The 24,865-nt window shown below is 42.0% G+C and overlaps 1 long non-coding RNA gene across 3 annotated transcripts in view; it reads left to right on the top strand.

Annotated features, from left to right (window-relative positions):
* LOC146718260 (uncharacterized) overlaps positions 1–24,865 on the top strand; it is a 185,760-nt gene that overhangs the window by 18,968 nt on the left and 141,927 nt on the right. For all 3 annotated transcript variants that reach the window (XR_014916840.1, XR_014916817.1, XR_014916823.1), the window contains exon 3: positions 5,547–5,692. This is a non-coding gene — a long non-coding RNA (uncharacterized LOC146718260). The remainder of the gene's footprint in view (positions 1–5,546; positions 5,693–24,865) is intronic.

Genomic DNA, 24,865 nt, shown 5'->3' on the forward strand with positions numbered 1-24,865 from the left:
GTATGACAGCTGGGATAGGCTCAAGTCCCTGCCCCAGAACACTGAAATGGATAAGTGGATGAAGATAGATGGATAACTTTAGACAGCCTGCTACCACCGAGGAAGCATGTAGTCATGCCCAAAAGTTTTTGATTGAGTTCCACCAGTTCAGCTTTACAACAAGATGGCAAGGTAGGACGAACCGTGACAAATTCTCCAAGGTGCTGGGAACAATTCATACACAAAGTACCTTTAAAAAAAACAAAAAACAGAAACCTTGCACGATACACAATGGATAAAAACTGGTGCTAACATCAAATTTTGTGGTTTGAATCATTCACACTTCTCTTGTAGCACCAAATACATTTCCACAGTACAGATTTTTTTTTTCAGTTCCCTTTTAACATGGTCAGAGAATAACCAACAGAGGATACGTCTTTAAGCAAGAGCTACACTTTGAATCTAAAATATAAAACGCATACTAAGCAGTAGAGGCTGCACACCACAGCTAGTGCAAGCATAGTGACCCAGTTTTCAAAAGAGCGTTGACTAAGTGGGACTTGGATCATCATCCTTACTTTTATTCTGAAAAAGATCCTGATAACAAGGAGCCCTTACATAGTGGTTCATGCTGTATTTAATTGGTGCACCATAATATACTGATTTTAACAACTTGTGTTTTTATGTGTAGCAGGCCTGGGTTTGACAAAAGAGGATACAGGGCAGTTTTAGATCCTCGTGTTGTGATCCTTGGTGTTGATGGAGAGGAATCCTGTGAGTTCAGTGATAAATGTTTTTCTTTCTGGAGTTTAACACTGAATTTTGAGCAGAGCAAGCAGTTTTCCTTTGTCTTTTGAGGGCATTAAATAGCTTGAAATTAAAATACTGGTGAGCAAATTTCCATTTTTTTCACATATTGATGATGTGGAGACAAAAAGCAATTAAGCTCTTTGCAATAATGCAATTAGACTCTTAGTTTTAACCAACAGAGAAGGTTATCCCCCTTTAATTTGGACACTTTAATGATAGTGTGTGAGGAAAATGAGGGAGCATTTGTTTTCTCTACTTAAATTTGTGTAGCTGATCTGCGGATTCTAATTGGCAACATTCTCACAGTCCAGCTCTCTAATCTAAAAGCCACCAACAGGCCAAATATACCGCAGTCAAGTTAATTTAAATTGGGCTCTACCAGCATGATGAAGAGTAAGGCACAGTGCCAGAATAACTGCATCTGCAGTTAGTCCCAGTTGGAGATGGTATTTCACTGAGACAAATGAAGACAGACACTGAGAGAATTGGGAACCCCCAAATTAAAGGCATAGCACAGTAAGGATTGGCCTAGATTGATCCCTTTTTTGAAGCATAAAAGCAGCATTTGTTTTCTCAAGCATAAAAGCACTGTCGACTGTGTGAGTAGATAAAAAAAAGATGTTTGCATTTTTTAGTTTTTCTAGTATGTTCAGTCCCTTATCTGAAAAGGACACTACAAGATTAGCACAGGTAATGTTTTATTCAGTTTTTCTTGTAATTTGGTTTGTAAGATTTTTGCTTTTGTAGAATTCTAAAAAACTACAAAAAGAAAAGCACGGCTCCTTTGAAAGCTAATGGGACTGGCTTGGAAAGATTGCATAGTTGTAAGTCCACATACTGCTGTGCTTTCATAGTATTTTACATGTAATCACAGTGCTTTTTTTTTCATCAGAGTTACATATTCGGTTTCTGACTGAGGCAACTGTTGTTGTGATTTGGTGGTACATACATAAAATTGAATTGAACTAATCTATGCTTTACATCACTTGCACTTTCCCACACTGACGGGCTCATTGGTGACGTCAGTGGTGTAGTCCAATAATCTTTCTATCCGACTTCTTCAGGCCAACCAGCCTCCACTCTGTGTACTTTAAATCTCATTGCCCATCTGTCGTTCTCCCTTGTAACCTACCTCCTCCCCATCTATGCCTCTCCTCCATGTTACTCAGGCTCCTTCAAAGCCTCTATCTTCATAACCACCACCAGCACGTAGACTTCAGGAGGTCATGACCTAATACTATGGACTGGACTATTGGAGTCAAATCGCCAAATAGGTTAATTGAATTCTATACATGTATATCAAGAATTCCTTATTGAACTGATATTTGGATCAGATATCGGGGACAACAAGCCTAGTTGCATAGGCCTAAACCATCTGGCAACCACCGACCACTAGGGGAAAGTATGTTCTGTGACAGGTTGGCAAATGGTTGCTGGGAGTTTCTAGGTGAAATTGTTTGCAAAGAAGCATAAGGATGCAGAATCAAAAAGCTCCTTTGGAATTCTTTTGGCAACGAGCAGTTTGCCATGCTCGTCAGTAGAGGCTCATGGAGGAGCTAGCATTAGCTCAAACACTTGGAAAGCCGAGAAAAAGCAGAAGGAAGAGAAGACAACAAAAAGTAATTAAAGTAAAAACGAATTCTTTAACAACTTGCAGAGCTTTACTCAACTGAACTCAGAGTGTGGACTCAGAGGTTTCATAGCACCTGTTAAACTGAGCTGCGTGACTCAGTCTAACTTAGCAGGTTTGTCATAGGAGATAGGAGTCTATCGGTGTTTGAGAAAAGTTGCAGCAGTGACAAAAAAGTGAATGCAGTTTTAGTGGCTGTCAGATTATTTCAGTCATCCATAAAGTGTGCTGATAAGCTGTGGTTGCGAAAAAATAGTAAGTGAAACAGGCTGCCAAGTTAGTCTGTTACCCTAATTGTGCTGTTGTAGTTTGCTTACTGCATTTCTCTATGCATGTTTGGAATGCAGTGTGAAATTTACTGTGCAGGGGAATCTGGAATATACGTGGATACTACCACATGACACATACCATCCATATTAATGTTGTTGTACACCCCCTGTGGGACTATAGCCACTCCCTGGTAGCAGCAGCCTAACCTATCATGGTAAAATACCCCATAACACTGCACAATCGCTTATGAATGGTTCAGAGACACGGCAGAGATCACTCCACATATGATCACCTCATCTGCCTCAGTTTATGTACACACTTCTTTGTGCTGCTTCCTTATTTTTTAGGGAGTGGCTGAGGTTATTGCCAATTGTTGACAAAGATGCTTGATGAGTGCCAACCCTATCATCAATATTATAGTAGATTTTCACTGTTTAGAGAGCTCTTTATATAAAATATTAAATTTTAAAATACCTGGAAAAAAAAGCCTGAGGACGAGCCAGTTGATCAGATTCTTGCAATGAATTATTAATGAAACACAGTAGGAGCACAGCACATTCTATCTCTCTCTATCTTTTTCTCTCTCTTTTTTTTATAAGTATGCAGATTTATTTTCTCTTCTGTTCCAGCAACTGCTCGTCCTTTTTTTTTTATCTGTCACACAAGTAACAGACAGAAGAGATAGAAGTTGCAGAAACATGAGCCAGTGTGTGAGGATTTAGCTCCTGTCACTTAATAATCAACATTATTCAAGGCTGTGTCATACACAGCAGTCTTCACCACAAGTGTGAAACCACAGGATTTCTGTTAATAACAAGTATGTTTGCGTGAAAGGCATCAAAAGAAAAGGCAGGTGCATATTGCAGGTAGAAATAACAAAGAAGCTTCCAGTAGACAAGCAGTTTGATGGACACACATTCTATAGGGAGGATGTATAGTCTACATTAGGGCTGTGCGATATGACCAAAATCTCATATCCCGATATAAAACATCTATCGTCTAATAACAATATAAATCACAAAAAATTTAATATTTTCTGTAAATTCTGTGAATCTCGGGTAGGTGAAGTGTTTCCAGCTGGGCGTCGTGTACCTGGAGTCGAGTGTTTTAACCGATGCATGAAACTGTACATTTTTAGACATAAGTTGTAACGGCCGCCGTTTTCTTTGTGAGTATTTATTACACGGCGTGCTGCGGGGAAAAGCCTGTTCTAACGTTTGAGTCTAAGGTTTCTTTTTTAGCACCTGACGACTTTTTTTTTGCTTCTCCTCCCTCCATAATACTTTTTCACGTGATTCCATTTATTTTGAAAAGTCTCAACAGGATCTTGAGCTTTATTGTGAAAGGTTTATGTGAAAAATAAACAAGCGGACATGTGATGGTTTTACCGTCGTTGTTGCTAACAACAACCCATAAAAACAGGCGCTTGTCCGTCCGTAGTGTGGTTATATTAAATATAAGAGAAAGAGAGAACTTTAAGAAATTAATATAGCCACTACAGTGACCAACAAAACGATGAAAAAAATATTGCCGTAAACAGTTTATTTTGCGACACCACGAAACAAACGATAGCGTAAAATGAAACGATAGACGTTTTTATATCGTCATCTGATATATATCGTTATATCGAACAGCCCTAGTCTACATGTCTACATCTTTTTATGAATCTGACAGATATCCATGGCGATGCTGGCCTCCCAGAATGTTGCAGGAAATGTAGATGTGATTTCAGAAACTGAAAATGTATTGTCCGGTTTTAAAAAGCAAGATTTTGATAAAATAATCAGTTGCAGGAAATGCAATTTTACGATAACAAGAAAAACATGGCTCAGTCACAGAATCAAATAATACAGAAGCCATTCCTGTTCCAATATCCTCCCAGATAAATATCAATGAAAGGCTCTTTTCTTTCCAGATGGCATCTCATTCAATCAAGTGCTACCTTAGACCACAAGCTGGGCAGCAATTTAGTAGATTTTTATTGTTTATTTTGTGAATCAAACAAAACAGGCAAAAATCAGCTCTGTAATCATGACTCATCTCTGCATGCTTTAGAGGAATTACTTCATATTAGCCTGTGGCCAATCCATGCAAAAGAGAACAGGTCAGTATGTCAAACCTCAAATTTATGAAAATAAGGAAAATAAACATAATCACGCAGTTTAACCAATATTTATTTTGCATTTTTTTGGTCTATTTTGCAATAATATAATTTTTTATTGACAACAAGACTTTTTACAGGAGCGGCTCCCATCCATCAGCATACACACAGCTCAGTGATACACGTGATAGCTGGTCTGCCTTCATTAACCATGCACGCCACATCCATGTCTTGTTTGATGGATAACTTCTTGGCACATGAGTGCATTTCTCTGAAACATCTGACCTTTATTGACACAGTCCACTTCAATATACTGAGCAATGAAGGGCTCCATCTATTCAATACATGATTGCTTTCGTGAAACGCCTGCTTAAAGAACTCTTTTTGGAATATGTGGGTAGAATTAGCATTTTGCCAAATAAATGAAATCAAGTGACCTTATATGATGAATAGAACAAACAGCATCCTATTCATCACATTCATCAAGAGCTGAAGATGAATAAAAGATTATCATTTACACCCACAATCAGTACAGGTCAATGATTTTAACCCAGACAAATTATTTAGACAAATGTCTTTTTTTTACTCTGAGAATTTGGCTGAGAATATCTAAACGAGCCTCTGTATTTGTCAGGAAAATGTATAGACATAGTTGTGAAACTTGGTTAATAAAGTCATAGTCATCCAGTGCAAAGTGTGAATACAGAGGTTTAAGTTCTGTTATAATTGGTTGGCTTTGATCGCCGAACTCTGCAGGAGACTGCTTATGATCCATCCCCAGAGAAACCTGTACTGTGCGCCTCAGTCAGCTCCAAAACCTCCAGGTTCTCATCCTTTTCCAGAATTGAAGACAACACAGCCGGCAGCTCATTCTGATGTAACAGCTTTACTCTTACTTGAAGGTCAGTAACTCTGTTTTGTGGCCTGAAGCTTGTAGTCATTTCTTTCCTGACTGTCTTAGCTGGGACTCCTCCTGCAGGACTACGAAAGCCATATGTCTTCTCCTATTAATATTTTAATTTAAATTTTTCCATATCTTCAGTTTAGGATCTTGATTTCTTTTTTATTAATTAGCTATATTTACATGTATCATTATATCATTTATGTAGTAAGTTGAGTTTCATTTTAGTAATAGTATTGTTTCCGAAACTATTTTGGATTGAAAGTTCTTTTGTATATTACAGTATAATTTATCACTGATAAATTGTTGTTTCTAAAAAAAAAAAAAAAGGACAGCTGGAAAATTTGTTAATCATGGATGCATAAATGTGCATCCGGTTCTGATATACATTAATGCAGTTCACTAGTGTTATGTGTGGGTTCAAACACACATCTGTGTGTACAAATCTGCACTCAGAGTCGATTAGAAAAATTTCAGTAGAAATGACTGCTTGCCTGTGTCTGTCCACATATTCAAGCAAATATATAGGGGTCATGCTTCATCCAACCTATACAGCCACATTGACGTATCGACGCAATGAACAGCAGCGGTGGAAGACGGATGAATGTGTATATATCCATTGGCTGTGACAGCTAAATTAACTGTTGCCAACTAAACTTTTCACCACCTACAGCTTGTTAAGAGACTTCTTTGTCTGATTAAATAAGATAAGTTGGAAAGGCCAAGGTTATAGTTAAGTATATGATAAAGCAAAGGACAAAGCAAAGTACACATATACCTTAACATAGCATCTATTCCAGTTATGCTTCCCTCGCCTAAGCATGGTATTAATTATACAGTAATAAGGACTCAAAACAACATCATTGACTTTGGAGGCCACCGTTGTCAATATCATCCTTTTCAATAACAGGCCACCAGTTGATGTTACTTCTTCTCTGTGCTACTTGCTTGTGCTTTGTAGACATGCTGCAGGGATTGGTTTGCTGTCTGTATACATCCCTGAGAGAGGGTCTGTCATTCATAGCCACACTGTTTATTTTTTGACCTTTGCATTCGTTGTATCCATCTGTCCTTTGGCTGGCTTTGCAAGTGGAGCCGTGTCCTCTGAGGAAAGGCAAGGAGGAGGAGATGAAAGATTCATACAGGCACACGCGGCATGAGGGAGGTAGCAGGAGAGCTCCACCAGAGAGAGTTAATTAGGATCTCCCTTTCCCAGGCAATCACTCTGCTCTTGACATTTCATCTCACTTTTTCCCGAACAAATCTCCCTACGACTTGCAGAGACAGGCAGAGAGACAGAGAGGAAGTGCTTGACCTTGGTTAGGTGTTGTGCTGCATTGCTAGTTTTAGCTCACATCAGTCTGCCTGCCCATGATAACGTTCAACATGAAACAGTGGAATAATCCCACAGCTCTCCAAGCAACCTGTCTCTAACAGTCTGCCTCCTTTCACCTGAAAGGAAGAGCCCATTCTTTTGTCCTCCCTGGTGCAAATTCATTATTTTGTAGAAGAAGCACACATATAAATGTTCCACAGACACATTTCCGAAGGCCCATACTTTCCCTGCTGTATCAAAACCCCCAGAAAAACACATTCATACGCAAATCAGTCCCAATGGTGAGGTTAGCAAGAGTGCAGCGATACAATAAATGAACAAAACAGACCATCAACACTTTAGGATTTTTTTTCTTCTCATAATAATAAAAATAGGAAACATAATCATAGCTTGGCTAAATTGAAAACCTTCAGTGTTCAGTGAGAGAGAGAGAAAGATCTGATGATCAAGCCATAACAAGAGAAAGGATTGGTCTGAGAGAGAGACACTGTGAGAGTGTGTGAGGAGGTAAAATGTGTTTATTGTCCCTGTCTCCCTGTCTGTCATTTGAAATTGGAGAAAGCAGACTGTATTATTGGACACCAGTGCCAGTCGCAGCCAATGATCTGGCTCCGTGATAGATCTGTTTAATGCTCACTTTATAGCTGGCAATCCCCTGCTGAGGATTTTTCAGAAAGCTGACAGAGTGGTGTGTAGGTAACCTGCACGCAGAGAAAGGGGAAAATTACTGTTCTGAAATTACTTTGACTCAAAGCTTTAAAGTGGCATCTCAGTCCCCTCAACCTTTTTCGACTAGGCCGAAATAAATGACAGAATTTCCTCACCTCTCAAAGGTTTCATGGTGATAGGAACAAACAAAAGTGGGAGTATTTGTGACAACACACATAATACGTATGAAACGTGACTTGCCTCTGACATCCTCACTGAGTTTTACAGCCATTCGTTGCTGTTTTTATGTAGTCTGGCATGAAGCGGTGCAAGGACTTCTTTGATTACAGTTCTGAGATGCTTGTCACATGACCCGAGGGGTCATGAAGTCAGTGGTGGGCATTCAGCAGGACCTTGGCAGAGGCATTACCAATTTGTTCATTAGACCTTTATATGGGTGTAGGTCAGTGGGGCTCTGACAGGTGTTGTTGAGATGAACGACTTGGTTGTAAACTCGCACACATTTCGATCTTCACTCGTCAGTGAGGGCAAATGCTTCCAATAGAAACAGTAGTCATGGAAATGAGGGTTACTAACCCTGCCATGCTTACTTCATAAATCAGCTTCTGTGACCGCTAATGAAGCCAGTGTTTAGCGGAAGAGTTTTTCCATCCAAGTGTTGTTTTTTTGACACAAGAAATAATATCAGTGGAATAATTTTCCAGTCCTTTGTCAGATGTCTGACAGCTCTGAAGTGAAGTCCTTAATGATTTGTATAATTGTAATCATCTTTCTTTTTTCCATTTTCCATTGTCTTAGGAACTCCACTGTCAGAATAATTTCATTTTAAACATTTAAATAATTCTCTTACTACGAACACAACCCAAAGAAATACATTGCAGTTCACATTGTACTTCACTAGAACTCCAAGTTAAAAGTCAAGTCTTCCAGTTAGACCATGTCAAGTCTTCATGTAGCCTTATATTTAACAATTATATGGTAATTTATGGTAATAACAGTTGCCTCTAGATTAAAGAATGTCACGGCTTTAAAGTGTTTTTTAAAATTAGCTAAAACGGAGTCAGCTTGGACATTTTAAAACTGTTTTTCGGTGCTACAGTTGAGTGCTTAATTATCCCTAATTTCCTCTGTCAAATTGTCTTCATCTGCAGATGGGGAATGTTTGTCAAAAGGAAGTACTAAAACACATTCAGAGCCAACTGAAGCCGTGCAGCAAAATGATTGCAACTAGTACGTTGAATTATAAATAGCAGCTGCTTTCAATTTGCTGAAATTAATATTTTGAAAGAATGTATTTGGGGAATACAGTTATTTGCTTCCTTGCTGAATGCTTAATGAGGAAGCAGCCATTTAACTTAGCTTAGCACTGGGGGGAAAGGCTAGAAACAGCTTTACTAAAACATAAAAAAACAGGTTTACAGCTGCTTTCTTTCTTTCTTTGACTGGATCTGACCCGAGATTTAGTCCTGTGCACTTAAGAATTCATCCTATTACTTTTATGAGCAATCATAAATAAGCACTGGAGACTCAGTTCCACTGGCTTTAAAGGCAAGTCCTAAAAATTACATTGTGCACAAATGACTCATGAAATCAGTTAAAGAGACTGATGATACAGTAAAGAAAAATTCTTGTTACTTTACAATAATTAAAATAAAAATAAATCAAAATAAATGATCAAACTAAAATTTTGGCTAGGGAACTGTGTGGCAGCGCACCTAAATAAGATCATGTCTTAGAGGTACACACTGTCATTTCCTGTTATTTTCTGATTTCTCCAGTTTAAAACATTATCCTCGTGTGCACAGTAACTAGTGTTTTCACTGTGCTGGAAGTCTATAGCTCTATCTGTTTGGAGATATTCATATGGATCCTGCTGCTATATGAGGCTACAGTGAAGAAACATCTGAATATTAATCCAGACAAATGATCTGTGACACTATATTACCTATAATTTTCAACTAGTTGTCTCTGCTCCATCCACAGCAGGTCTGTGCTCTATGTTTGGGGCCTGCCCCACAGTTTGAGAACCACTGGTGTACACATATCGCGTATTGTTATTTCGGTAAGCTCTGTGTATCTTCATTGTGTAAACACTGGAGCTGAAATGTGGAAAAAGCCTGATACTCAGACTTTGTCCAGTCTGCAAAGAAAGGCTGGTTAACATATAAAAGGAGGGACTTTGAAGCTGAGACATAGCCTGAGAGCTGGTGTCTTAAGCGTGACAGTTTGCAACCCTGGTATAAACATTTTCCTTTTTTCATATTCTGTACACAGTTCAGTTCTGTTTACTTTAGCTCAAGGGCTTTAAAGTCACTGAAACCGAGTATGTGGTACAGACCCTGTGGAAGCTCCTCTGAGACCAACTTAGCTTGGTGTGCTTGCTGATTCAGGGTCATGCACCTTTGTGTGTCTGGCAGAAACACAATGAAATATGAGTTAAAGTTTGTCAGAATCCAAAGAACTATGCCCATCTTTTGAAGTCTTCTGTATTTTGTGTTTTATTGTCAGTGAAGTGTAAACTCAATAAAAGTAATGAACAGCAAGTTTATCTCTGCATCACTGAAGTAACAATTTTCATTTGATGTACTGTCTATCTTACTCTTATCTAAAGTGACTGAGTGGGAGAACACATCAAGTGCATTACTGTAATAATCGGGGACTTAATGTTGTAATATTCCATTAAAGTTGGGCACTTTGGCCTGTTAGAAATCCTGCACAGAAGAACGTTCCAGGAAAATTGAAGGGGGAAAATGAGTGAAGCATCAAGAAAGGTTAAGAAAGGATTATTTTACCATATAAGAGGACATTAGAGTAAGTACGGGACCAGGGGAAGCAAGTGACTGGAGCGCATACTGTGAAGATGATTTCATACAAGCAAAAAAAGTGTTTGCAACCAAAAGTTAATAATCAGGTCATGCAAGGCAAACATAAGACGCAGTTCTGTCATGTTGAAAGAGAGAAAATATGATAAGTATGTTTAACAGGAGCACAGAGGTTCAGCTTAAAGTTATGATTATGACACAATGAAAACGTTTTTAGTATAAAATCCCTTAATTAAAGATCCCATTCTTTTTCGTGGGACTTTCTCACCATTTATTTAGTCTATAGATTTAGCCGCTCTTTCATCACCACACAATGGATGATTTTCAGCTATAAAACACAGATCTTGATAAGGCGTCAAACGTTTGTCCAGAGACATTTCAAACAATCCCCATCTTGAAAGAGACAAATTATCAGCTAGCCTGCAATTAAATTGGATGTCATTTGTAGTGAAAAAGAACTCAAAGAGAAATAAGTGACACATTATAAAACTATCTAATTGTCTCGGTTCATTGCACGTTTTTTTTTTTTTTTTTCTATTCTCGCTGATTTATGTCTTTCCCTGCAGTACTTAGCATGTCTGTCAGCGGCCATAGGTTCTGACAGAGTGTCCTCGAGCAAAACAAAACCTGTTTATCTTGGAGCCCACTCTTCCTTAAATTATACTTTGTCTGTTGAATTCCTTGAATATAACTACAATCCTGTCCTCTGAATCAACAAATATTTCCCCATCCTTTCTTTAATGTGAATCTTATCTGGTACATGACCACTGATCCAAAAAATTTGGCTTATTCTTTCTTAGCGTAAGCATGTACTGGATTCGTATACAGTACATGCAGATTTAAAAACAACCCAGATCAGATTGTAAAGGTTTAGAAAATAATCCACCTCATTTTTTTCTTTTTGACGTGGGACAAGCTGTTATTTTGGTTGTCTGTTACAGGGTTTGTGTCATTAAGCTGGACAAAAGACTCTTGCTTTGTTTTAATTGAACATAGGTTTATTTTGGGAACACTGATTCATTGTTCATTTGTCTGCATCACTTGGTAGATATTCATTAACACAAAAGAGACATGCATCAGCCTGTTCTAGTGCGAGTCATCTGACGGCATTTGTTTCGGTTTACTTTGTTTTATGGATCTGGATGTTTCTCACTGCTGCCCACTATGTAGGACAGGTGCTATTCCACCGTTTTTTAAATTTAAATCCTACAGTGTACAGTTCACCTTTGCTAAACTCTAGGGTATAGCGGCATATTGGAAAAATACAAGTATTTTAATTTGTTAAACCATTTATGCATCTAAAAAAGAACATGGCAACAGAGATAGATTTGCAAAGATCCAGTGAACAACCCAGAACACTTTAATGTTCTTTGGGAAGACAAAAGTAAAGTGTCCATAATACATTGCATTACATTTACCAAACGTAGCATATCAGGACCTCATGGGCTTTAGGCGTCTTTTGGAGCTATAGGACCTAGCAATGTTGCAGTCTCTGAGCCATCCACAAACTTCTCTGTATACCTTAGTATTCTAGCGTCAAATGTAAGACCATCTGTGCAACAGCTTGGCCCAAATTGGGTCATGGAACAGAACAATGCTCCCAATCACACCAGTAAGTCTACAACAAAATTACTGAAAAAGAATCAAGGCAATGGCTGACTCGTGGGATGTGCTCTTTTACAAGTCACAATTTTCTTTTGATTTTTTTACAAGATGATAATTGCAGAGCACTGTCTGTTTTATACCTCATGAGTTTGTCATGATTTCCAAATGTCTAAACTTAAGTCAGAGATAATCTTATTCTCCCTCTCACACAGACAAAAAGCTTCCTCTAACTTTAGGTAATTTCAGGTAATTTGGTATTATACCACGCCCTAATGATTACTGATGTATATTATCATTGAATGAAATGTGCTTAGTGTGCTTGAAATTGAATTGGGAGGCGCACATTGGTTTTGACGCTGCAGGGCAAATACCGAGAGTCATTAGACGCGCTTCTGAGATAAAAACGTAAACTCTCTCGTTGTAGATTCAGCTCCCTCTGGCAGATAGTGCCTTATTAGGAAAATATTGTCTGACTTGTTTGTTCGCTCCAGTGTACAATTATCTCCACAAATATAACATACTAAAGACACAACAGTGAGAATAGCTTCAAGTCAGAGAATTTTAAGAGGTTGCGTGAACTTCCTATACTTGTAACATCGGTAATCCAGAAACAAGAATTCAGTCATTCATAAACCATGTCAGGTCAGTGAGACAGACACATTTGACAACAGTTACCCATTTTACCATGCATTTTATTTTAGAAGTTACAGACATATAAAGCCAGAATACATAAATATTGCAGGAGCTGAAAATAAGAGCAAGTTTTATCACTTTTTTCTGAATAGATTGCTGCCTTACGCTCTGCTGTCCTAGTTAACAGACCTGCAGGACATTTTTCCTAGAGGCCAAAGGGTCAGTAGCGTTTCCTCATGGAAATTCAATCTATAGATTGAACCACCATAAACACATAGAAACGTGGTGACAAACAGACAAAAAAGAAAAACAAAATAACCACAAAGCAATACACAAAATGGTCACAAGGAAGTACAAAGAGAAAAAAGATTAATAAAGATTTAGATTTGTAGTACCCCAAAAAGTTGATTCTGTTCATCTGGACATAGCGAAACACTACCCTCAGATGGCATTTCCTGGTTGATTGAGCATGCATCAAGACAGATCTGTTGTAGATTTTATTTTCTGAGGAGAGATTTTGTATTTAAAACCAGAGCTGATGAGAGCAGTGACATTAAATGGAAACCTTAAAGTTATTGCATGTAGGTACAAAATGTTGACCTGGGAGTTAAACCATAAACCATAACAGCTGAAGTCTAGTTTGACAGAATTTTGCATTTCAAGTACACCCTTTATGTGTGCACCTAATCTCACATACAGCCTCAGATGCCAGGCCCATTGGTCATTTAAAAGTATTATTTAAAATCATTAAACGACATTGGTCATTTAACAAAATTATTCATTAACTTAACAAATCCATGGTGTAATGGTTTAAGCATTCACACAACATAAATTGAAAGATCAGTGGTTTGTTCCTGGGAGGAGACAAAGATCCGTCAGGAATCCAATGTAAAAAAAACACACCTGCCAAATCAAAACATGCAGAGCTACCCACTGTGGTGACCCCTTGTGAATAATGAAGCAGCCAAAAGCAGCTTTTAACAAAGATACTGTACAACAATTAAAACACGGCATCAATGGAGAACCGTGTTAAAACAGATAAAAGCATAAATATCAAAAGAATATCAACTGAAGGCCTGATTAAACAAAATGTTTTTGTTTTTTAAAAGACTCCACTGAGCTGGAGCGGTAAACTGTTCCAGAGCTTTGGTGCCACAGACTTACAGACCCTGTCACCCCCTAGTCTTTATGAGGGGCTACTAATAGATTTTGAGCTTGTGAGCGAAGACAGAGAACAGCAGTGTGCTTAATAAAAAGTTGGGATAAATATTCTGGAGCTTGTCCATTTAGTGCTCTGTATGCAGGAATGAGAATTTAAAAACGAATTCTAAAATCAACTGGATGCCAATGTAAAGAGATAAAATAGGGTAATGTGAGCCCACTTACTAGAGTGTGTTAGAAGTGTGGCTCTCGGTAGGGGCCGTGCTAACACCTGCTGCTCTCTGGCAGCAGCACCATGCTCTCCCGTGTTTTAAATGCACCTTAGAACAACACGCAGCAACACTACACATGAGCGAGAGGAGGGAGGTTTGGGGTCTTCACACACCCCTGATCTCTGCTGGCCATCGGGGCGGGGGGTGGCTGGGTGGAGGTGTTGGCCGTCCGATTGGGATCTGGGATGCGGGGCCTCCCTGCTGCTGCGGAGCCTGGGGCGGTCTGCTTGCCTCCACCCCGAGGGAAAGGGTAACATCTCCTGGGTCTAGGTGCCGTTTCCCCCTCCAGGGGCGAGGGTACCTGGACCTGGGGTATAGAGTTCGTTTGGGGAGTGTGATTGTGTGTCTTTCTCACTGTCCCTCTTCCCTTCTGTCTTTCTTTCTCCCTTTCCTATCCCTCAGTCATGTCTGTCCCGTCTGTAACAACTGAAAATAAAATAAAATAAATAATAACAACAAAGGTCGATCAAATGGACCAATACGGCAAGGCCGTGATGATCCATTTGGCAAAGTAAATCCATTGGGTATCCTTGTTGTTCTTCAGACAACAATTCTGACGGCTAAAGAACCAAATGGGACAGGCAAAAAAAAAAAAAAAGAAGTGTGGCTGCAAAATGTTGTACAGAAAGACTGTCGTTTGTGTCTTTTAACAGAACTCTTATGAATAAGAATTAAATAAGTTTAAAAAAACATCTGGAGCTGATAGAGGTCGCAGTTAAAGCCCATTTTACAAGGGCAACTGTCAGCCCCTGTCAATCTGCCTCCATATCACAGACTTTGCAAATGCAGGTTGAAAAGAGACCCAGGCAGCAGTGGGCTTATGTGCCCGAAGGAACTGCAGTGACAGAGACCCAAGTGTCGAGTGCCACCGAACGTTGACTGAGTAAGATACCCCAAGTGATCAATAGGCAAAGGCAACTGTTAATGATCCTTCCACAGGTTCCTCCCTCGATGTCAAGTTCACGTCTTTGTCTGAGGCTGTGTGTGTGTGTGTGTGTGTGTGTATTACTTCCTGTTTTATTTTGCAGTCTCCTGTCTGGTTTGTGATGCTCAGTTTTGCTTCCCCTGTCTCGTTAGTTATGATGTAGTTTAGCACGTGTCTTCACTTTCCTTAATCACCCTCTTGTGTATATATTGTCTGCATCTCCTCTGTCTGTTGTTGGTTCTCCTTCATTGTGGGTGTTGTTTCCATCTGTCTGTCATTTCAGCTTGTTGTCAACTCTGTAGTCAGTCGGCCAATTAATTCTGTCCTCTGTTATAGTTTTGCTTTTGTTTTTCTTGCATTTTTTTTTGCCAGCAATAAAGCTGTGATATTTGGTTTTATTTATGTCTGTTGAGTCCTTCATTCTACTCCCTGCCCGCCACTTGCCCCGCTTCACATGACACGTTCTAGCAACAAAATCCTTATTCACCTTCATCATGTTATTCATTAAAACACAGACACGTGTATCTCACAGTCATTATTTAATTTTTATTGTATGTGTACAACTGCAGTGGGGAAGAGCCATTTGTTCAGGCTTAGTGCAAACTGCATGCATAAACATGGCAAATAAAAATGCATAAATTCTGTGTGGATGTATATGTACAAGAAATTTCTCTTAGAAACACTGTTTAATAAGAATCTCAATAAAACAAAGCACACAGTCGTATGTTTATAAATACAAATAACCTTTACTGCTACTTTCCAGCCAGCTAGCTTTTTCATTTACTTTGGCAGAGCTGATAAGGCTTTGTGCTTGTTGCAGCTCATCCAACTACTGATTTTAAGCATGTAATTTAATCCTGGGGTTTGCCAGTAATTGATCTGAGGGGCACACAAAATGTCAAAAAGCAGAAGTAAACTGCTTTCAGCTTTCAGCATTGTTGAATATTATGCAAAGAAAGGTTGATTAGGAAGTGTATGGAAAGAGGTAACTGTCAATACATTTGAATGTATTCATACTGGAGCATTTGAATCACATATAATATACATTTAATTTATTTTTACCATCCAATCCAGTTTTGTGGGTTTGCGTTTCCTCTCAATACTGGAAAATGTTATTTTCTTTTTGTTATCATCTGTGTCTTTTCTTTTAACTTACCAGCCAGCAACCTTACCAGCCCGTTCTCACTCCCGAGGCGTAACATGCCAACGTTTTGTCACGTCCCGCGGCGTTCCTGAGGAACGTGAAAGGAGACCTTCGGCGTTCTTATGGTACGCGGCGGGTTATGGCTGAAATCCAGTGCAATGACGCTCCCGCGGTAATAGACGTTGCAGCCCTGTATTCCAGCCCTAAACCTAACCTTATCCCTAGCCCTAACCATAACCTTTTTCCTGATCTTAACCAGGACTTTAATGATGTTAAATAGCGTGTTTCTAAGCGATTTGAAGAAAAAGAGAAAACGTGTAGATTGAGTCCATACGGTTGTCATATTTCCGCATTTTTCCGAGGTCGTCATTTAGGAACGTGGTGGGATTGGTTCAGATCTCTAGATTCATGTATGTCCAAATTCCTTTGGAAAAATAAACCCCCACGTATAAGCTTAAAAACACTACAAAAGACTAGAACTGCCTAACTTTCAGCACTACTTCTTAGCCAACAGGCTTCAGTTTATCTCAGGATGGCTAAAACATACCCTCTTAGATGAACCTTGGCTAGATGTAGAACAAGCACTCTGCAATAATCTAGAGATCTCAGACCTACCATTTATCAGCTCAAACATCCAACGACATGAATGCTTTAAAAGCATCAACATCAGCTCTTCTCTGACAGCATGGTGAGAGTTTCTAAAATTGACGGCGTCTTCATTAAGCCCATGCAAACGTACACCTATCTGGAACAACCCTGACATATTACAAAACAATAATATGATAAACTTTTCAGATTGGAGTGGTAAAGGAATCAAATATTTAGAACATATACTAGAAGGAACAGAATTTATTTCATTTGACGGACTAGTTACACAATATGGGATCAACAAGAAAAGATTTTTAGAATATCAACAAATTAAATCCATAGTAAAAAAGAAATTTAAACCGGGTCAAGTTGAACTACAAACACCACCAAGTGTGGTTCAATTTCTTACTCTTAAAACCCCCAAATTACTATCCAAAATATACAGAATGCTTTCTAAAACAGATGAATCAATATCACTTCCTATTGCAAAATGGGAAGCGGATTTATCAGTTAACTTAGACCAAAACTTCTGGTCTCAGATTTGCTTAAAAACCTTTCATCTAATTAGAAATCCCAGTCTTCAATTAATTCAATACAAAATATTACATAGAGTGCACTATACAGGTCATCGGATGTTCAAGATGGGCTTTACGTCTACCAACAACTGCTCACACTGCCAAACCAATTCACCGGACAATTATATCCACGCTCTTTGGTTCTGTCCACCAGTTCAGAAGTTTTGGCGCGAGATATGTGAAGACTTATCGAAGTGTCTGAAATGTAACACTCCAACTTCCCCCTTAGTGTGTTTGTTGGGCAGCTTAGATAATGTCACTTCAGAAAAGAATATCGCCCATATGGTTTTCACTGCCCTATGCATAGCCAAGAAAACAGTCCTCATGAACTGGAAAAATAAAAATAATCTTAATTCTAACCAATATATCCATCCATCCATCCATTCGCTTCCGCTTATCCTTTTTCAGGGTCGCGGGGGGCGCTGGAGCCTATCCCAGCTGTCATAGGGCGAGAGGCGGGGTACACCCTGGACAGGTCGCCAGTCTGTCGCAGGGCTCTAACCAATATAGAAATTATCTATTAGATTACATTGGTGTGGGGGTAGGGACAGGCTTAGGGTGTCGGGGGGTTCCCCGGAGGCATCTTCCTTGGGGGGCTCAACCCGGGGTAGCGGTCATGTCCGGTTAGGGGCTCTGTTGGCTCTCAGGTGACTGTTTCCTCGCGGCTGCGTGCAGCGGGGCTAGGGGAGGGTCTGTGCTGACGGACGTGGGTTACTGACCTGGTAGCCTGGCTGCCCCTGGGTGGGTCCGGGATGGGCGTGAGGTTCTGGGGGCGCTCCGTCTCTGGGCTGGGACCCGGACCGCGCCTCGGGGTCTTGGGTCCTGGTTGGTGTGTTGCCGGGGTTGTGGGCGGGTGGGTGCATGGGGGCCTAGCCCTGGAGCAGGGTGCCGCCGGTGCATCGAGCCACCTGGGGGGCTCTTCAACTGGTGGGGGAGATTGTCACATCTTGCAGGAGCTTTCCTCTCCTCAGGAGCTCCCTCTGCAGGAGGGGGAGATACAGAAGAGGTAGAGGAAGATCTCAGCCTGGGTGTTTATGGTCTTATGTAGTCTGGAAGATGAGTGGATGGTGGGGTGGGTGCAGTTTTCTCTGTGGTGGGGTTGGGTGGACTGTCCCGGGCTCTGTGGGGCCGGGAGGCGCTGCTGCACTGGTCCCCGGTCTGGATGGGCCTGGGCCCCCTTTCCCTGGCGGGTCGCGGAGTATGGGGGTGCCTACTGGGGTCAGCGGGGGAGCTCTTCCCTCCCCATCTCCAGCTGCCTCCCTCTTCCCGCTCCACCACAACCACCCACACATGCAGGACCTTGGAGTAGGGAATCCAAAGTATCATCAGGGTGTACACCCCACCCCTGGCGTCGTTGCCCACCTCTCAATTTTAAATAAACGTAGACATTGAGGGCTAGCAGGAGGGACCATGCGCTTACCTGCTGCTCTCTGGCAGGTAGCTCCATGCCCTCCTGGGTTTTAAATGCACCTTAGAACACACATGCATCAACACTACAATGAGCGGGTGGAGTGAGGTTTGGAGTCTTCTCTCACCCCCATTCTCTGCGACCTGCTGGAGCGGGGGGGCTAGGAGGAGGAGTTGGCCGTCCGACTGCGGTCTGGAGTGTGGGGCCTTCCTGCTGCTGCGGAGTCGGGGCGGTCTGCCTCCCCCCACCGCAGGGAAAAGGGTAACACCACCTGGGTCTGGGTGCAGTTCCCCCCTCCAGGGGCAAGGGTACCTAGACCCGGTTTGTAGAGTACGCTTGGGGAGTGTGATCGTGTGTACAGCGTCTCTTTATGTCTGTCTCCACGTTGGTTGAGTGTGGAGTAAGTGCATATGAGAGCATGAGGGTGGGAATGGATGTTTGTGTCTGTGTGTGCCTGTATGTCTGTGTCTATATGTCAGGTTGGGTGTCAGGCGCCACCTCTCTTGGGACATCTCAGGCCCTCCAAGGTTTGGAGGCCTATCTCCCCCTACCACCACTTCCCCTGCCAGTGGTGGACCCCCTCAGACATCGGTGCGTTGGTGGTTCTTTGTGTCCGGGGATGGGCGTCCAGGTACACACCGGCTCACTCCTTGGCGGCCGCTTATCGGGGCCTGGAGCCTGGGGCTCGCTCGGGCCACTTCGGAGGTGGGGTGCCCCCGGCCTCTCGGCCTGGGGCTCGGTCACTCAGGCGCAGCTGGCTGCCGGCGGAGCTCACGGGCGCGTCACTGCAACTCCCCCTGGCTTCTGCTCCGCGGCTGCTGAGTGAGCCCTCATCTGGGACTCTCCTCAGCTCTTTCTGGGACAGTGGCGCAGCTGCCCCTCTGTTGGTCTTCCTTGGTCTCTTGTGTTCTGGGGGCCTCTGGATGTCTGGAGTTTTGATCTCCTCCATACCTGCTTCATGCCCTGGAGGACGGGGCTGTGGCCCCCCCACACCCTCTAGCAGATTATTACATGAAGGAACCTTTTAAAAAACAAAAAACAAGCGCGTCCATGCTCACAGGTGTACACACGGGTGATCACACCCACAAACTACACCCTTTTTGGCTCCTACCTCAAAGCACACTGTGTTCTGTTGATCTTATGTGCTGCACAATAATGTTTAATATTTAGTATTTACTGTCATATTCCCATATATCATTGTGATGTTGTTTATTCTATTACTCTTGTTCTCTTCTGCTTGTTTTCTTTTTTCTTTCTCAGCAGGTGATCCAGGTGATTGATATATGCTTTTTTTTATTTTTTTTTCTGCTCATTCTGTTTGTTTTTGTCTTTTGCCCTTCTCCCCCGTCCCTCTTCTCAGCTGCTTCTCTTTCCCTCTTTCTTTCTCCCCTTCTTTCCCCCAGTCAAGTCTGTCCCGTATTCAGTAAGTGAAGGAAAAAAAAAAAAAAAAAAAAGGAACGTGGTGGGTAGCCGAAAAGGTAACATGTTGACGATTTGGCACCTAGCGCAAAATGTTATGCTTTAGGAGTGAGAACATGTTGACCTTACATATGTACACGTCATGGTAAAGTTGGTGTGCAAGGCTGTGTAGGTACATCTGGTTTAAAGAAACACAATTGTCAACCAGATGTAGACGTACAGTAAATGAGTGGTGCTCAAAGAGGTTTTAATTTAGTGTAGCTGAGCATACTGTGGAGCATTGCAAGGAGATGGATGTTTTTCCACATTACAAGATGCATACAGATAATGGATGCAATATAGAAAAGTTACATTGTTATTTTTTTACCCATATTTATGCATATTAAATGTGGGGATTTTAAAAGCCTTACTCTGTGTCTTTCGTTGACATGTTGTCACACTGTGCTATCCAGTATCACATATTAACTTAAGCATATTTAAATGTTGGTCAAACAAAGGCAATATTGTGACTGAGGAAGATCTAAAACATGTTAATGCCTGACTGTCACAGTAATGTCTTTCATGTGTTATTTAATTGAATGTCATTCAGGATTTTGCAAAAACATTAATTTCACTGATATACTGTTTGTCCCTCACAGCCGCCTTATTGTCAGATTTCCCGTCAACTTTACACAACAACAAATATTAAAAAAGGGCTTCATTTAATTGAGTGGGATGTCTATGTTTGTGCACGTGACAAGCAAGGGTAATTTCATTAACACATAGTCAGGATCAGACGGTAGAACGTTCTGAGTTCTTCTACACATCTGAAAGGTTAGCCGCTGCACACAGTGTACTGATGGAATTGTTTGTAATAAGCTCAGCTTCATCAGAACTGTCAGTGCATTTTTATTAAGACAAGGTTATCATTATGCATACAATTAAATTTCAGAGTTGGAACATCAACTTCTGAAGGTTAATTTTCTGACAGCTCAAATAAACTTACCGGTCACTTTATTACTGTTGGTGCTAGTTCTGGGTTGGAGCCCAGTTTCCTTTTAAAACTGCCTTAATTCTTTGTGGCACAGATTCAACAAGGTGTTGGAAACATTTGTGTGTGATTTGATCCATATTGACATCATTGACATGACCATGTCGGTCAGCAACAACACTGATTTAGGTTGAGGCATTTAAATGGCATTTAATATCCCGACATTTTTACAGTCTTCTGCTGTGCTGTTTTGAGGAGTCTGGTATGAGTTATAGTTTCCTGTTCTTAGTTGACATGGGTGGCACCTTTTGCTTAATCCCATATGTTTTAAGGTTCTATGTGTTGTCCATCGAGAGGTGCTCCTCCTCATATAATGAGCAGTTTTTTGAGTTACTGTTGCTGTCCTGTCAGCTTGAAACATTCTCCTATGACAAAGTATTTGGGTTACCCTTTGCATGGATATGGAACTGCTGTTATAAGTATCCTAAGGTAATAATAGAGCCTAGGTGTATTTTTCTTAATTTGACTGCCTATGGGTTATTTCAGTCTTTTTTTAGGCTGACTTGTTTATTTTAGTGTTTATTTTATATTTTTCTTTGTTTATGCCCTCTACTCCCATATGTGCCATCTAGAAGACTAAGATTGCCCAAACAACTGCATTAGTCATCTCTGATAATTGGTTACCCAAAATAGCCACAGAAACAAAGAGTGCACTGCTCTCAGTGTGTGTGTGTGTGTGTCTGTGTGTGTGCGTAGGTTCAGCAGCAAGCCAAACTCCATTCAAAAGAACACACTGCATCGCCACTCTGAATCAGAGTGAAACTAAAACCTAAAAACAAAATAATACAATAAGTAAGGTGCTTAATACAATGATATAGTACTGCTCCACGTGTATCTGTTTGAGAACGCTTAAGATGTATTGTCTCTACTAATGTTAAAGCAAAGAGAAGAGAAACTACAATATGTCAAATATAAAAATACAGTTATCAAAGCTCCTTTAAATGTCCTTATTTACTTTACAGCAGGTCAAGAGGAGCAATAAAAGACAAGGATATGTTTATATAATAGGCCATCTTATATATACACAACATGTGGTTACATACAGAACACAAACCTACCAACCTGTTACTAAAATCTGGTTCTCTACCCTTAAGTTAACAAGTTCTTACAGACGAGCATTCAAAGGCATAATCAAGAAAGAGGTTTGCAGAAGATAATTACAGGAACCCTTCAGCACATGTGCACCTGCTTATCCCAGCTAACATGGCTCACAATTCGAAGTTTTTAACTCCGGATCCGAGCTGGCCGAGTGAGATCTCGAGGGAGAACAAAGGGAAGCGGCGGCGGCCTAGAGGGAAGCGAGCCGGCGTCAGGAACAGGCTGAGAGCTCGTGCACACCGCACACCTCTGCCTAGCATCCTGCTCGCCAACGTCCAGTCACTGGAGAACAAGCTTGACGACCTCAGGGCCAGGATAAAGTTCCAGAGAGACATTCGGGACTGCAATCTCCTCTGCTTCACCGAGACATGGCTGAACCCAGCGGTGCCGGACCACGCCATCCAGCCGGCCGAGTTCTTCTCGGTTCACCGCATGGACAGGACACGGGACTCGGGGAAGTCAAGGGGAGGCGGCGTGTGTTTAATGGTGAACAACAACTGGTGCAACAGTGCGAACGTTGTTCCTCTCACACGCTCCTGCACACCAAATCTGGAACTACTGTCCATCATGTGTCGTCCTTTTTATCTACCTCAGGAATTTACATCGGTCATTGTAAGTGCCGTTTATATTCCACCACAAGCGGACACGGTCACCGCCTTATGCGAGCTGCATGAGGCACTCACACAGCACCAGACACAACACCGGGACGCTGCGCTTATTGTGACGGGGGACTTTAATAGCGCCAACCTCAAACGCGCAGCGCCGAACTTTTATCAACACATCACCTGCCCCACCAGGGGTGAAAGGACACTGGACCACTGCTACACTACGGTCAAGGACGGCTACAAGGCACAATCCCGCCCCCCGTTTGGCAAATCTGATCACGCCGCCATCTTCCTCATGCCAAAATACAAACAAAGGCTGAAACAGGAAGTTCCGGTTCAGAGGAAGGTCGCGCGCTGGACGGATCAATCGGTGGCCGCGTTACAGGACGCACTCGATGACGCAGACTGGGGCATGTTCAGAAACAGCTCCGACGATGACGTCAACGTGTTTACGGAAGCGGTTGTGGGATTCATCGGGAAACTAGCGGATGATACCGTGGAGACAAAGACTATCACAACGTTTCCCAACCAGAAGCCGTGGGTGGATAAAACCATCCGCAACGCTCTGAGATCCCGCACCGCTGCCTACAACACGGGACTCATGACGGGGGACATGGACCCGTACAAAGCCGCGTCATATAACGTGCGGAGGGCGGTGAAAGAGGCGAAGCAGCGCTACGGGAGGAAACTAGAGTCACAACTCCAACAGAGTGACTCTAGGAGCCTGTGGCGGGGACTAAGGACAATAACGGACTATAAAGCACCAACAACCGGTATGACGAACGCGGCCGTGACTCTGGCAGACGAGCTGAACACTTTCTATGCTCGCTTCGAGGCTGCAGCTAAGGTCTCCAACAATGCTAGTGTTAGCGGCGCTAACGGCTGCAGACAGGAAGATACTGCCAGCACCGGAAACGTGCTCGTCATCTCCGAGCATGAAGTAAGGAGAGCCTTCAAGAGAGTGAACACCAGGAAAGCAGCAGGACCAGATGGCATCCCAGGTCGTATCCTAAGAGACTGCACATACCAGCTAGCTCCTGTGTTCACTGAGATATTCAACATCTCTTTATCTCAGTCGGTGATCCCCACATGCTTCAAAGAGTCCATCATTGTTCCTGTCCCGAAGAAACCCCACCCTGCTTCTCTCAATGACTATCGCCCTGTAGCCCTCACCTCAGTAGTGATGAAGTGCTTTGAACGCCTGGTCAGAGACTTCATCATTTCTTCACTACCAGACACACTGGACCCACTACAGTTCGCTTACCGTCCAAATCGTTCCACAGACGATGCCATCTCTCATCTCCTCCACACATCACTCACTCACTTGGACACTAGAAGGGGGAATTATGTTAAAATGCTCTTCATAGACTACAACTCTGCATTTAACACCATAATTCCCTCCACACTCACCACCAAGCTGGAGCATCTGGGACTCAGCTCATCTATGTGTCAGTGGATCTCCAACTTCCTAACTGGCAGACCACAGGCAGTAAGGATGGGCGGACATGTCTCAGCCTCCACCACTCTCAGCACTGGAGCCCCCCAGGGGTGTGTTCTGAGCCCCCTGCTGTACTCTTTGTACACATATGACTGTGTGGCCACTACCAGCTCCACCACCATCATCAAGTTTGCTGACGACACCGTCGTGGTGGGCCTAATCTCTGATAACAACGAGACGGCCTACCTGAAGGAGATTAGGAATCTGGAGAACTGGTGCCAGAGGAACAACCTCCTTCTAAACGTCAGTAAGACAAAGGAGCTGATAGTGGACTTCAGCCCTAAGCAGGAGAGGAACTACCAGACCCCCGTCATCAACGAGTGCCCAGTGGAGAGAGTGGACAGCTTCAAATACCTCGGAGTTCACATCACGCAGGACCTGTCATG

The sequence above is a fragment of the Copadichromis virginalis genome, linkage group LG1 (assembly GCF_057382275.1).
Source record: "Copadichromis virginalis isolate Kocher_CV1m ecotype Utaka linkage group LG1, C_Virginalis_male_GT1.1, whole genome shotgun sequence".
Lineage (NCBI taxonomy): Eukaryota > Metazoa > Chordata > Actinopteri > Cichliformes > Cichlidae > Copadichromis > Copadichromis virginalis.